Below are 8,921 nucleotides of genomic sequence, written 5' to 3'. Positions count from 1 at the left end.
TGCATTATGAAGATCAAGTATATTATGAGTTGATGTGGTCATCTCACTACCATGGTTATTTTGAGGTTGAATGCAGTCAAGAGCCTCCAATATCAGAGAAGACAATTGATTGGCTTTATTGGAAATATCATGTTGCTTGAGCTACAAGTGGAGCTTGCAGCTGATAGGGTAGGTAGGTAGGAAAGTGCAAATAAGCTCAAGGTGACTGAGCATTTTTATTTTTCAGTAGATATAGACTTCTTTCTCCTACAGTGATCATCAAGCTTAAGCCTGAGGTGAAGGCCCAAGGAACTTAAAGAAGATGTTTGTCAAATAAATTTTTGTTCATGATAAGAGGATAAGGCACTGGAACTGCAGGTTCTTAGTGTACCACAAGGGCACACTATCCCAAGTGGAGCCACTGTTATCACTGACAAAATTTCAAAGAAAAAAAAGGATCTCCATAAAGAAATCTCACTTCAAGTAAGGATATGCTTCAAAGTTTTGGTAGTTATGCTTGGTATAATCTTTTCAAACATTTCCATTCAGTTTTGGAGGGTCTTGAAACATTTGAAAGAATGTTTTAATAGAAAAGCTCTCAAATAGCAAAGTTTTGGGTTGAAACTATGATTTTTGAAACAACTCAACAGTTTCGTAGCGCGCTACGAAACTGCTGAAGGTGACAGTTTTGTTTTTTGAGGATCTACCTTGAAAGAAAAAGAAGATTATTTTGAAAGGGATGTCGCTGCAGAGGTGTAATAAGATCACTTGAGAAGGTTTGAGCCCTAATCAAAAGGAAAATTCAAGAAATGAAGATACATACGCATGCTAAACCTTGCGCTACGAAATTAGTGTTTTCGCAGCCCTGTAGCAGCCTGTTTCAGCAGAAAAAACTGTTTTACTAGGTAACTTCCAGAAGCTTTCCAGAGCAGCTGAGAACTCAATTTTGCAAACTGAAAGATGCTTTTCTTCCTAACATGTTGAATTACAAAAACCTCTTTCAGTTTCTTCAATTCCATTCTGAGGTGGGAGAAATGTGTGGTCAAAGTTGCGCTACGAAACTACTGTAGGTGTAGTTTTTCATCTCCTGTTTTACACCTGTTTTTCAAAGACTTATTCTGGGTAGTTGGAGAAGTGTTTCAAAAAACCAAAAGTGGTTTTTGTTCAGCATGAATTGTTTCACAAAAACCTCCTTCAGTTTTTCCAAATACATTTTTTACGAGACGTTATGACGTCTGTCCCAAGACCTATTTTTCAGCCAGAACAGAGCAAGGGACAGTTTCATGTTTGACACGTGTTTGTCAAGGACAGATTCTGAACAGCTGGAGGCATGTTTTAAAAAACCAGGAGAGGTTGTTGTTCCAGACAACATGGGCTACAAAAACCTCCTTCAGTTTCGTAAAATGTGTCATGGATAAAGAGATAAAGGCTCTGTCCCACGTGCCATTTTCAGGGATCCTAAACCTAAAAACAAGGAAACATGTTCCCTAATTTCTAGGGTTTGTCTTCAGCAGTCAGATGACCACGTGGGAGGCTTCGTCAAATTCGACTTCATGGAGTGTTAGGTGTCAAAGAATCTTTTAAATGTTTAGATAAGTTTGTTGTAATCATAATAAGGAGTTACACTCCTAGTTGTATTAGGTCTCTAGGACTGCTAGTTAGGTGTCATTTGCATTTAATAGTTAGTTTTGAGTGTCATTAGGTGTCAGGTCAGGTAGAATTCGAATTTTCCTCATCCTAGAAGAGGAATCTAAGTTGTGTAAAGAGCTCTATATATAGCAGAAGAGCTGATGTACAAAGGGTTGGATATTTTATAAAAACAGAGTGCTGTTTTGGCTTATGTAAAGAACAGAGTTCAGTAATATAAGTTATATGCTTTTCTTCTCAGGATTCATACAGCATTTACATGTTCAAGATGTGTTATTTTGCTTTGTCCTTCATGTCTTTTTTCAGTTGCTTAGATGAGTAATCACTCAGAATTCACTTATGCTGCTCTGACTTCCTGTACTCATCTATGAACTGTGGTTTTATAAGAGTTGTATTTTGAACATTTAAATGTCACATGCCTTGACTTCTATGTTAAAGCAATATCATTATTTATTGAGGTTTGATTGACTCCATAAGCCCAATGGAAACTTATGTAATGTTTGTCCAGCCTTCATATTTGTTAATGTTATTTCAAGAGAGTTAGCCATCTTATTAATAGTCAAAATCAATAACCCTTTGAGAGAGCCCTCTTAGGCTAAGGAGGCTAAGCCTTAGTCAAAAGATTGGTCTGAAATAGTTACTTGAAGTATTCCTGGTCAGCAGCCTTCCAGGTCCTGATTTTGAGATAACAGATTCCACGCATACTACCTCAAAAGCGTCTAAGACTTCTTTCGACCCGATCACTCTCACTGAGGGAGATCTGCATGATATAGGGGAGACGGTGCATGATGTCACTGTAGAGGCCCTCTAGCCGTTGGCGGAGGAGAATCAGATTGTGTTGGGGGACGTCCATGCACAGATTCAGGAGTTGCAGGTGCGCACTCCCTAGGCTCGTACTCTCTCAACCAGCCTCGTAGTAGGAATGACTGCAGCTAAGGAAATGTTGCGCGCCCGCATGACCAACACAACAGTGCTACCAGAAGGGGCACTAGTTATAGAAAACGAGGCCAACAGGCCTACGATCAGTGCGTTGAAAAGGGTAGGAATCAACATGGCTGCGCTCCCTCGGGAGATGCTCTATGTCCTGCAGGACAGAGTGACTGCAGAACTGCGGGCTAGGGAGGGCCGCGCACTATAGGTGTTGAGTGAACAAAGAATCAACATGGAGAAATTGAGCCTGCAACATGACGAGGTTGTGGCACAAAACCGACAGATGGTGCAGGTGGTTGAGGAATCTTGCCAGATGGTCCTTGAGTTGGCTATCCCAATAGAGGCACCAGCAGAGGCTCACATCCAGAGGTTAGTAGTAGGAGTGCGTGAGGCACGAGAAGAGATGGCCAAGGTCCAGTTGGAGTTGAACCTCCATATAGAAGAGCTGTGGTTTAAGGTACAACCTTCAAATCCTCCAGAGGTAAGGGAACAACGCGCCAACGCCATTACATTGGGGATGGAGGAGATAAATAGTGTAGTGAAGGACTACACCAAAATGTTGGAAGAATTGTTCGAGGTCATCACCACTCTGTAGGAGGACATGAACATACAATGCTTAGAAACAGAGGCGCATGAGCTACAGTAGACGGTGGCCCTTACATAGAGGCTCATGCTGATGCAATAGGCCTAAGAGCTTAAGGAGTAGGTAGATGCAGCGCGACATAGAGAAGTGGTTTTGAAGGCATGCGTCCAGCCTTGGATCGAAGAGGCCTTCGTAATCATAGCAACAATTGAAGGCAAGCTTGCATAAATGTAGGGGATGCAGGAGCAGATACAGGGAAGCAGTTCAGATACCGCGGTCTCCGAACAACGCGTCCAAGAGATACAACAGGTAGCTGCTTAGTGCACTGATGACCTTGCAACAATACGAACAGAGTTGGGAGGTCTCCATGCAAAGATCTCCGCACTGATAGAGTGACTCAAGGGCGAGTCATGATGTTTGTGTTGGGGGCCTGTTGGGCACGGGATCCCCCCAAGGCAAGTTTTGGGGCTTAAAGCCCAAGATTTGACTAAGTCCAATGTAAATACTCCGCGATTTGTGGGCACGAAGTGCGAATTTGTAATTAAGTCATAGGGTTGTTCGCCCTTACTTTTGTAATGTAGTGTCGGCTTGAGAGTTCTACCCATGGTCTGCAGACCATGGGATTGTATAAATAGAGCGAGGCTCTAAGTGAAAAGGGACATCAATAAGTAATCCATAGAAGATCTAATGATGAAGCATTGAATCTAAGTGTAAAGTCAAGTCTTTGGGTCATAGAGTAGGAGAAGGCTCTACAGTTGAGTGCACAGAGGCCTAGTAGTCTGTAGCTGAGTGCACGAGTTTGTAACCGATTGAAGCATTAATAAAGAGAAGTTTTACGATATTTCTGTGTATCTTTTCTTATTTTATGCATTGAAGTATATTGGGTATGAATTGTAGGTTTACTGTTTATTTGCTACGCGAAATTATATGGATGTGCTAAATAAGTGAATATAATATAAAGTATTTTTTTACACAAAGATAACTAACTGTTATAAGAAGATAAGTAAGATCTGCAGTGTAACTTGGGGAAATAGCGTAGATCGCTACTTTAGTAGTGCAAAATCTCCTTAGCCCCTAGTTAGGGCTACACGAAGGTGAGTATAGTAGGGCGCGAAGGCCTCGCAGGTCAGGAGAGTGCGCGAAGTGACCTGCGTGAAGATATTCATAGTCAGACTAAATCAATCCCTCAGACATCTCAAGGGTGCAGAAAATTAGTTATAGCATCCCCCCATACTGCTTCGGATGAGACCTCAGTCCACGCTCCGCGGTCTGTTGTCGAAAGGGCTAGTAGTATAGGGATTTGTTTGGCTAAATAACTCCGAACTTGGGTCAGGCCCCTTCAAGCCAACACATATGATAGTTGAAGAAGTAGAGTCTGCTTGATTAAATTTCTTTGGGAAAGATCATATAGTTTAAAAATAATGAGAATATTGGGACCATATTGCATATTATTATTCATCCAAAATTTTTCTAACATCATGTTAGAGGTAGTCATTTTTCAAAGAGGGATCATCAAGATCCTATAAGAACCATTATTTTGCAAGGTTCTTGGAAAGAGCATTATGACATGACTAGTATATATTCCATCTAGTATGGAAACAATACCTTTGAAGGATGAAGGAACATAGATGGTAAAATTGCAGTGTGAAGGTCATAATGAAAGTCTTTCTACTCTTGGGAAAAGGAACCTATCTTTGATAGGTACAAGAAGCAAGATTGTTTAAGAAAGGATGGCTAGATGATTGTATGGAAGCAAAGGTATGCATATTTAAAGTAACTCTTCTCTAGGGTAAGGTTCATATCTACGAATATTTTAGAAAGAGATGGATATAAAAGTGTGCTTGGTAAGCCTTCCATATGGCTAAATGATGGTCGTAAGAAGAAATTTGATATGCTTTTGAATGGATGGAGATCAAGACTCTCTCACAAGATTGCATGGCATAAATATGAAAATATTGATCAACATCAAGTATAGTCTTCAGAAGAAAGAAAGGGAGTTAACAATGACAACTCCAAGGAAGATGTTGTAGCTTGGTAATCAAGTTCGATCCATGGGCACCCTGATTAAAATGAATGCATGGAGAAAGATTCTTATGGAGATGGATCATGTGAAAGGATGTTGATCTCAAAGGATTTAAGTAATATTCCATCATGATAAGTTAAGTCTAATATTAATATTTTGATTTTGGTTATTTGGTTAACATATTGTTTTTCTACATAGAAGTATGTTGAAATACATAATGACAGTTGAGGCAAGTTCAACTGTTGATGTTAAAACTTGATTCAAAGAACATATGGGTTGAATGACTATTTTCAGTAATCCTTAATGGATTGTGAACTCAAGATGTTTATATCATCATCTTGGAATTGAAAGGTATAAATGTAATAAGATAACCCCGATCTCATGTTCCTACATCAATAAAGTTCACTTTCATGTTTAAGAGGGAGCTATGACTAGCTTGAAGTTTGATAAGCCTCAACATAATGCCTTCATTTATGATGACTAGAGGAAAGTGATATACAATATTGATGGCCTGAATCTTGTCACAAAATTGAGGGAAGAAGATGGCTCTATAACATCAAGGAAGAAAGAAAGCTCAACATGATGAGATACAAAGAAAATAAGGATCCATGCAGTTATCTCCATGAAAAACTAGTAGCTGATACACTTATGGAAACAAGCTAGATAACTTGTGGTTATGACTTCACAATTTAAAGGAAGTGAAAGAGTATCCTCTATACTTTAGAGGGAGTATGAAGTCTCCTTAATATTTTTGAAGGAGAAAGGGTCTATTCCCTAAATAAAATGGGAATAGGGATCTCATCTCTAGTTGAGAGGGAGTGATGATAAACATCACATTTGTATTGTCTTCTATCATATGTCATGCACTAAGCCAAGACTAACAACCATACATCTAAGTGAAGGCCATGGTAGGGAGAATGGAGGATTGGATAAGCATATGAGATTTCCTTGAGGATAGAAAATCCAATATAGGAAGTGGAATGACACTCTTTGAGGACTAGACAAGTATCCAAGATAAGAGTGATCGAAGAGGACCGATATTCTTTGAGGATTGGGAAACCGAGACAGGAATAGTCCTAAAAGGTCATACCTAGTGAACATATGGATGGGGTATGTACCTTGTAGAGGTAGTGTGGTATCTCACGCAAAAAAATCCCAACATTATTCTCTTTTATAAGAAAGATATTGTTAAGTTAAGGCCTTATTATGTTGACAATGTTGGTCATGATGTTGATGCTTAAAGGTGGCTTACCAATCTAACTCTTTTTATGAGAACTCTTCAATTTGAGAATATACTTGTATTGGGTGTAAAATTATGAATACCTCCCTAGTTCAGAGGGAGTGTTGGAAAATGTAACTAGTTTTGATCTTCATAATTTTCATTGTACTCATGTCATTATGCATATATTATGTTATAAGAAAAAGAAGAAAGAAAAATATTATTTTAAGCATGGGTTTCATGCTCCATTTTGATGGTCATATAGGTAAAGCATGTTCTTCATGCTTCTAGGGTTTGACTTGTCTAAATAATATTTTTGTTGAGTCAAGAGAGTCCTTTTCAATTGTATAAGACCCTTTTTGGGCAAGTTGTAACATGTAAAAGATATTGATTTTGAGTCTAGAAAGTCCTATGAGCCTCCAAGTGCAAGTCAGAACAACTAGAAAGAAGTCAGCCTAAAGAGGGGTATTTGACCTCCACATAAGCATATCTATAGAATTTTCTGGACCTCATTTTCACACCATTCAATTTTCTCTACAACAAGTTTGAAGGATATAGGATTTCTGGTCTTGCTACAAGGCCAAAATTTAGACCTAATTGTAGGTTTGAAACTTTGTTATAGGAAGGACAAGAGTTGAAGCATAAAGTCTCCAAGATAAGAAACAATCTATAAGGAAGGAATAAGACTTAAAATTTCACTGTTATAGCATCATTTATCACCCTTGTATACTTGACGCTTTGAGTCATGGCCTTGGGCAACCCTTTCCCTTCAGACTTAGTCCTTTTAATAAAAAACATTATTTTAAATTCCATACCCAACTTTGCCCTTCAAAAAGCATGTGCACACGTGGATCTAGCTATACCCAACCCGCGTATATAATTTGAAATATTAAAAAAATATAAAATCCCTATTCTATGGGCGGCGTTTATGGGTTACACCGGAAGCCAACCTATAGGAGCCTGTGGCCAACTATATCCCAACTGAAACAACTGTTTTGGGGTGGTATAAATACACCTCATGGGAAGGCCTAAGTGAGAGAAAGATAGGATATTGATATTATATCCAATTGGTAACTCATAAAGTCTGATTTATCCTCGTGCCTCCTCAACTCCCAGCTATAGGAAACCCTTCTTTCCTCATAGAGATGTCCATCTCCTTTATATGACATCTATGTGTATGCATTTGAAAGAGGATTGTTGAGGCTTGGGCTAGAGTGATTCGGAGGAAGGTTTCACTTGGAGCTGTGGTCGAATCAGGTTATATTCTTCCACATTCTTTGTAGACATCAATAAAGAATCTATGTCTTGTTCCTGGTGTGATGATCTTTATGGTTTAACACATGTTACGATCTAATTATGTATGATATCATGTCTTATATCTATATGCTTATATGATCTAACATTCATATCTTGAACATGCTTTGAACTACTGTTAGTATATATGCTTTTCTGGAATGAGTTGTAGGTTTTTAAGCATTGGAGGAAGCAGAGGGTTTGGACCCTACGGGAACATCCTCAAACGTGGGACCTACAGGTACTATCTCTTCATCCCACTTTAGTATTTTAAGCATTAAGATTGCTTGTTTTCTTGCTTCTTGTTGGTGTATTCCCTTCGATCTATTGGGGTTATCAACCCAGTCCCTAGGGTGTTTTATCCCGTAACAGTGACCTCATCTTTCCACATGATTGGTGCTAGGGTTTCTATAGGGTTGAAAAGTTGCATTCCCAAGAGTTGGATTGAAGGAAGTTGACTCTTGTTGAACTTGGAAGACTTTGAATCATTGCAAGGGCTTTGTTCGAGGTTGACTTGGTGCTTGGAGGAGGGTTTTGGGTCTTGATTTTATCCTTTGAAGCAAATTATATAAGAAGAGAAGATATTGTTTATGGGTTTTCCATTTGGAGGGGTTTTACCCTGTCTATATCTTGTGTCCATTGTATTTATTATTTTTTTCTCTTGATAATTGTTTGGTGAAAAGGTCTAATAAGGAAACATAAGAAGATAACTAAAGTTCACAAGAAATCATTAAGGTTAAGGAGAATTTGAATTAATATCTTCCCTACTACATTCTCCAACAACCCCAGATACCTAAAAATAAGAGAGAGGAAAGAGACAAGGTGTATAGAATAAAGTTTGATCAACACCTATTAGACAAGTGTCTTGATCTAATTAGGAAATGGAGTCTTTTAGGGAAAATTCAATGAAGACAACCTTGATGAAGAGTGTTAAATAGCATGAGTCTCTTCTTACAAACCCCAGTGACTTCCTTAGATGGGAGATTTTAAATTCAAGAGACACACATATCATATTTCTCTTGAAGTATTCACAGAAAATAATTTTGCATAGGATGAAGAATCAAGATTTCAAGATAACAATTGCAATTTTAACATGGTTCACATAGAAACCCTAATTGATAGATTATAACATGAAAATTTTGAAATATAAATAATAAAATTATAATTTTTTCATAAAAATCTCTTCAATAAGGTCCAAACAAGCCTCTTCATGAAACTATCCTCCTAAAAAGATAATTCACACCATA

Source organism: Pinus tabuliformis, chromosome 3_1 (assembly GCF_031772625.1).
Source record: "Pinus tabuliformis cultivar Carrire ecotype Pingquan chromosome 3_1, CPIR1, whole genome shotgun sequence".
Taxonomy (NCBI): Eukaryota; Viridiplantae; Streptophyta; class Pinopsida; order Pinales; family Pinaceae; genus Pinus; species Pinus tabuliformis.
This window is presented reverse-complemented; position numbering follows the sequence as displayed.